Consider the following 7500-nt stretch of genomic DNA (forward strand, 5'->3'; position numbering starts at 1 on the left):
AAAGAGCGAAAACGTACAGCTGTAACGATAGCTTCTTATCGCGTCAGTCACGTTCTTGTTAAACACAAGAAGTCATTCAAAGACGGCGAAATTGTGAAAAAAGCGTTTCTCGAGGCTGCAGATTGCCTTTTCGATGACAGATCCACAGTGGCTGATGACACCTTGCAGCCTGCCTACACCTTGCAACCAGCTCCTACAGCCCTGACTACTAGAAACTAGCTGCCTCCTCCCAGTGCCAGGTCTCCCACTAAGGTAGAGAAATGCATTTCTTTCCTCCTTTCAAACTAGGGAATTACCTGTTTTGTATCTGGTTTACTTTTCTGTTTGTTGGATCAGTAGTTGGCTATGGTACTGCAGACTGGCTGTCAGTGTGTGAGTGAGAGAAATTGAGGTGTGTGTGTGTGTGTGTGTGTGTGTGTGTGTGTGTGTGTAAGAGAGAGAGAGAGGGGGGGGGAGAGAGAGAGGGAGGGTTTGTGCTATGGCTCCCTATGCAGACTGGTGTGTGTGTGTGTGTGTGTGTGTGTGAATGTGTGTGTGTGTCTGTGTGTGTGTGTGTGTGTGTGTGTGTGTGTGTGTGTGTGTGTGAGTGAGAATAGCAAAGAGGGAGGGTTTGTGATGGTCTTCTCCTGTGTGGCTGTGTGACAGAGAGAGAGTGTATTGTGAGTTTACTATGCAGGCTGGGAAGTGTGTGTGTGTGTGTGTGTATGTAGTACGTGCGTGCGTGTACGTTTGCGATGTTGAAACTAGACTGGTAGATCTTGGCAGACTGGCTACTTGAAAAGTAGATCTTGGTTCAAAAAAGTGTGGGCACCCCTGGTATACTGTTTCCAGCCCGACTCCGCATCACACACAACGGAGAAGAAAAGGAATTCACAGATGCAGACAAAACGATGGACTACGTTAAGAAGAACGTCATCCCTGCAACAGGCTAAGGGTAGGTCGCCCCCAGCCACGGGCCAGTGGGGCTCAGGGTCATTACAAGACCAACTTTGACGGGATGATATCTGTTTAAATATATTACCATCGTCAATGCCACCCCTTTGTTGTTATTGTAGTTCTTCACAGCAGTTTATATGCAGTTTATATGACTGGACATATAGGTTAGTTCAATTTAAAACTTACCCCAAGAAGGAAATAATCGATCTGTTTATTCATAAGGGGCAGGGAAGTGAAAATTACCTGACCAGGAGACTGTTTTTATTTGTTTCTTAATTTCCACTGCGTTAATGCTTCTCTCCGATCCTTTTATTTATTTCTGTCTCTAGTCTAGACATAATTATTATTACTCTTATTTCTTTATATATACAATGTAAAATGTATTTAACAATGTCAAAATTAAGGTTAGGGGGTTTTCACCCTCCTTTTGTTTTACCTCAAGGTTCGACGGGAGCCTGAAATGTTAACAAACTACTCCTAGCTATTCTGTTTGGTACTATAACCAAGCAAAGGCGAACCCTCTTAAAGGTCGTTCGCACAGCTGCCTGTTCAGACTCGCAGCCTGGGACCATGTCCCAAAAGTCTGTCCAGACACTCATGTCGGTTGAGTGTCCGGATTTTTCATTTTTATTTCTATGTTCAGATCCCACTGTTCCACAGGGATCATACCGGAAGAATAAGAGCAACGTGTATGTTTATGTATTTTGTTTTCTTTTACATTATTTTGTTTTTTTCCCTTATATGTACTCCCCAACTCCCCCACACCTCCTACCCATACCCACCCCTCATATATCCACACACCCACACTCACACAATCACACACATAGACACTGTAGTACATGCAGTTCACAATCTTCTCCTATTCATGTGCCTATCCTTGCCATCACCATACCTACAGGTAAAATTAAGATCCTCCCTAATTCTTACTCTGAACCATGGGATCACTTAAGGTTATAAACTACAACGTTAAAGGCCTTCACAATCCTATAAAACGAAAGAAAATCCTTAATCAGCTAAAAAGAGCCAACTGTCAGATAGCATTCCTACAGGAGACCCACCTGTCGGATATGGAACATGAGAAACTAAAGAAATCCTGGCCAGACAGCGTGTTCTACTCATCACATCAGTCAGGTAGAAAGAGAGGAGTGGCCATATTGATACATAGGCAGGTTAACTTTACACCAACAACGGTCCACAAGGACATTGAGGGAAGATTCATTTTAGTGAATGGATCTATAGATGGGATACATGTATCCCTCATGAACATATATGCTCCAAATGAGGATGAGCCAGGCTTCATTAGCACAGTCATTAACACAGCAATACAACACAGCTCCGGTATCCTACTGTTGGGAGGAGACTTCAACTGTGTTATGTCCCAGCTAATGGATAGACAACCTACCTCCAAAACTCCCACTTCTAGAATGAGTAGAATGCTTAAACACTTGTCGATAGAATCAGGCCTAGTGGACGTTTGGAGAAGCAGATTCCCTAAAGGTAGAGATTTTACTTTCTACTCGCACAGACATTCATCTTATTCGAGAATTGATTATTTCTTTACACCCAAAGCAGAACTACACAGGATAGAAGACATAAAGATCTTACCAATTACCCTATCTGATCATGCACCTCTTGCATTATCATGGAACATAGGTCACAGGCCAAAAACCAAACAATGCAGATTAAATACATCACTTCTAAATGATGAGGAATTTATCACATTTGTAACAACTGAACTAACGTATTACCTAGAAACTAACGACTCACCTGAAATATCACCTCTCATCCTATGGGACTGTGCTAAGGCATACATTAGAGGTCGCATTATCTCATACGCGAGCGCGAAAAAAAAGAATAGAGAAGCAAAACAAGGAGAATTAGAGGATAAAATAAGGCTGCTTGAACAACAGCATAAAAGAACACCAACCTCCAATCTACTTAATGCTCTCAAACAAGCACGCAGGGATCTAAATAGCCTAATCACTGAAAAGATTGAGGGCAATTTAAGGTTTACCAACCAAAAATATTATGAAAATGGAAACAGAGCAAGTAGATTATTAGCACTAAGACTAAAAAAACAACAATCATCGAATATAGTACAGAAATTAAAAACTCATAACTCGACACTCACAAAACCTGATGAAATCTCAAGGTCTTTTGCAGAATTGTATAAATCTCTTTACAAAAATACGGACACCTGCACAGATGATAATGATTTGACAGCATTTCTGAAAGACATCAAACTAAAAGAGCTATCTGAGCCTATGGCAAAAGAACTAGATGAACCAATTGAAGAATGGGAAATACAAGAAGTGATCTCTACACTAAAAAACTATAAAAGTCCTGGACCGGATGGGTTTAGTAATGAATTCTATAAAACATTTAAAGAGACAATATGTCCCTTATTGCTAAAAGCATACCACCATACATTGCAATCTGGAACCACGGCCCCCTCATGGAGGGACGCAACAATAGTTGTAATACATAAAGAGGGCAAGGACCCCACCCAATGCCAATCATACAGACCCATCTCACTTTTATGCACCGACCTACGTATATTAACAGCCATCCTAGCAAGACGCGTCAATAAAATTATCACACAAGTTATCCACCCCGATCAGACCGGGTTTATAAAGGGAAGATACTACGGGGACAACATAAGAAGATTACTAAATATTATGACTCACTCAAAAGTTAAGGAGGAAGAAGCAATGATATTATCCCTCGATGCCCAGAAGGCATTCGATCGAGTATCTTGGCATTACCTATTTCAAACTCTAAAACGACTCAAATTTGGCCCCAATTTTATAAAATGGATTCAAACACTATATTCAAATCCACAAGCTGCTGTAAAAGTGAATGGATTTCTGTTGGACCGATTTACTCTAGAACGGGGTTGCAGACAGGGGTGCTCTTTGTCGCCCCTGCTGTTTGATATCAGTATTGAACCACTGGCACAGCTCATTAGAGACGACGACAACATAAAGGGACTGACAATAAATGAGGAACAACATAAATTATCATTGTATGCAGATGACGTGCTTCTTTATCTAACTGAACCTGCAACAACAATCCCACGCCTAAAAGATCTTATTTCCAACTATGGGTACTTCTCGGGTTATAAAGTAAATGTTGATAAAACAATGGCTATGGACATAGGAGGTAGAATTCCACAAACAATCAAAATCCAGAGTGAGTTTAAATGGCCCAAGGATGGTATTAAATATCTTGGCATTCAAATCCCCCCATTGTTAGAAAACCTAAGTGATGCATTACAAAAGCATAATCCAAAATATCAGTAAAGATCTAGACCGCTGGTCAACACTTCCCCTGTCTCTATTGGGCCGTATTGAGAGTGTACGCATGAATGTGCTGCCTAGGCTTCTATACCTGTTCCAGATGCTACCCATCGATATCCCCAAATCCACATTTGATAAGTGGGATAGACTCATCTCAAAATTCATATGGCAAGGAAGGCGCCCAAGAATCAGACTTAAAACACTACAACTATCTAAACCATATGGTGGGCTGAAACTCCCAAACTTAAGATACTACTTCTGGGCGGCCCAGCTAAAGCCTCTAACAGCATGGATCCAAGACTCTTCATATACACGATGGCTCAACATTGAAAAAAGTTTGTGTTCGATGCCCTTACAGACCTTGCCTTTCATAGATGTCCCTCTAAAGGAAACTCAACTAGGTGAATGGACCAGAGTCACACTAAAGATTTGGAGGAAAATAAAACTCTCATTTGGCTTACCTAAAGCAATCTCAGCATTATCTAATATTGGTCTTATGAAAAATTTCGAACCCTCCAATACAGATATAGGGTTTAGAAATTGGTCGGATCATGGACTTACTAACTTACACCAACTCCATAAAGACGGTAGCCTTAAATCATTTGAACAGTTAAGAGAGGAATTTAGGCTCCCTAACACAGACTTTTTCAGATATCTATAATTAAGAAGCTTCCTAACGAAACATAGAGAATGGAATAAAGTCTTGGAGCCCACTGAAATCGAAGCGTTCTTGATAAAGCTGCAAAAAGGAAACGAGAATAAGAAAATTATAGGTGACCTTTACCAAAGGTTTCTATCCATGGATTTGAATAATACACTACAGAGGAAAGAGAGATGGGAAACTGAAATGAACACTGACATATCACAGGACATATGGGAGGAAATATGCACTGAAGCACATTTAGTGAACAATTCAAATACATGGAGGGAATTCAAATGGAAAGTGGTTATGAGATTCTTTAGAACCCCAGAAATAGTGGCTAAAATGGGCCCAACACACTCAAATAAATGTTGGAGAAATTGCAGTACGCAAATTGGCAACCACACCCACATATTCTGGTCATGCCCCAAATTAAGAACATTTTGGGAAGAGGTGTTTGAGGCCCTTGAAGCAGTATTCCACCAAAAATGTACCAAAGATCCAAAGATGGCACTACTGGGAGTTATACCAGAAGGCATTGATGGAAGGGCAAGAATATATCTCTTACAAATATTACTAACGGCAGCAATTAAATGCATTACAATTAAGTGGTTAAAACCAGACCCCCCTACATACAATATGTGGACAGAGAAAGTATGGGAAATCTACCAGATGGAACAAATAACATACACTCTGAGACTCCAGAAACATCTATTTATTAAAAGATGGAGCCCGGTTATGTCCATATTAATACAGTGAACCCTTCCACACATCTCGACTCGTATATTTCTGTATTCTAGACTCACTTCATATCACTACACATCATAGGTGAAAGTGGGCCGGAACGGTCCGGTGCTGCGTTCCGGCAAGACTTTCTGTGCCGGAACGCCGTTGGGGGAAGAGATGCAGCTGCCTGTCAATCAAAATCCGATTGCTGCAGAGTGCAGAAGCAATCACGATTCACGATCCATAATTTCCAACAAGGAAACACATGGTTGACGTTATGTTTCCTTGCGTCTATTTTAATACCTTTGAAAAGGACATGTTAACCCGCTTTACAGTAGACCCGACGCGACGTGACGTGGTTGGGTGGGCAGCACTGTGCACTGAGACAGTCCGACCGGGATTACAGTCGCGCCGTATGGAAGCATATAGTGGACTATATTCAAATGTTAATGCAATTTGAGATTGCATTTGCATGTTCCACTTTTGCATGCATTCTTTCAGACAATATTCAAATTCAAATGCAATTCTAATGATTTGCATTTTCATTTTCATGTACCTGATGTGCACATTCGCTGTCAATATTAAAATGATAATGCAAAGCCATTTGACATTTAATTTTCAAAGTCATGCGCTGCTTTGTAGCTGACAAAATTCAAAAGTTCATTCTAATGTGAAAATTACTATGCAATCCCAAAATAGCATATTCATTTGCCACTTTTGCCTGCGTTATTTGAGTCAATATTCAAATTGTAATGCAATAATGTGATACGCAATTGCATTTACATGTTCTAGTAAACACATCCGCTTTGTAGCTGACAAAATTCAAATTTTCATTCTAATGTGAAAATGACTATGCAATCCCAAAATAGCATATTCATTTGTCACTTTTGCCTGCGTTATTTGAGTCAATATTCAAATTGTAATGCAATAATGTGATTAGCAATTGCATTTATATGTTCTAGGAAACACATCCGCTCATTAGAATTGCATTTGAATTTGAATATTGTCTGAAAGAATGCATGCAAAAGTGGAACATGCAAATGCAATCTCAAATTGCATTAACATTTGAATTTAGTCCACTATATGCTTCCATAAGCAAGCCGTGTTGCCAGATTGGGCAACTTTTGGTCACACTGGACGGGTGGATTCGTGGATTCGGTAGTGGATAGTGGATTCGGCAGCTTTTAGACTGGTTGGGCTGGAAATTGTCAATTCCATCTGGCAACCCTGGTAGCAAAATATGTGCATACGTATCTGGTAGCAAAATATGTGCATACGTATCTGGTAGCCTACTGGTACTTTCAAATCGCATCGTATTATTATTATTATTATTATTATTATTAATAATTACAATTTACAATACAAATACAACAATTGGGGGTCCCTCAAAGAAAATGTGGGCGCACTGCGCGCGCACAACATCAACCTCCAAGGCTTGATTCTGACCCAGGAAAAACCCTGGTATGTCCTGTATAACATGATAGCCATCTATGAGCAATGCACTGAAAATAAGATGATGACCAAGGGTCTTTCTGCTGCTGACCAAGGGGTTGAGTTCACTTGATTAGGCCCAATTTTGTTTTAGACTCTGTAGGCTACTGTATTTGTTTATTAAGACTTAAGATATATTATCTGAATTTCTCTTTTTATCAAATGTTCCAATTATTTTCATTTCTTGTGCTGGTTTAAAATTGCAGGAAACTAGCACAAATAATTGTGTGGGAGAGAGGGGCCGCCTCTACCAAAACGTGCACAGTTTTGGGTCGCTCCACCACCAACAACTCTCACTCCAAACTTTTGGTGAAACTTGGCAGCCCTAAAGTGTTTCTAATTTCGACACCAACACCACGATGTGTGTGTTCAGGGATGCATGAAGCTGGGGGCAGGAGGAGAACAATA

The 7500-nt window shown here is 40.4% G+C and overlaps 1 protein-coding gene across 1 annotated transcript in view; it reads right to left on the minus strand.

Annotated features, from left to right (window-relative positions):
- itgb4 (integrin, beta 4) overlaps positions 1-7500 on the minus strand; it is a gene marked incomplete at both ends in the record, with an annotated part of 97149 nt that overhangs the window by 74912 nt on the left and 14737 nt on the right.

Source organism: Nansenia antarctica (genome assembly GCF_963989245.1).
Source record: "Nansenia antarctica genome assembly, chromosome: 11".
Classification (NCBI taxonomy): Eukaryota; Metazoa; Chordata; class Actinopteri; order Argentiniformes; family Microstomatidae; genus Nansenia; species Nansenia antarctica.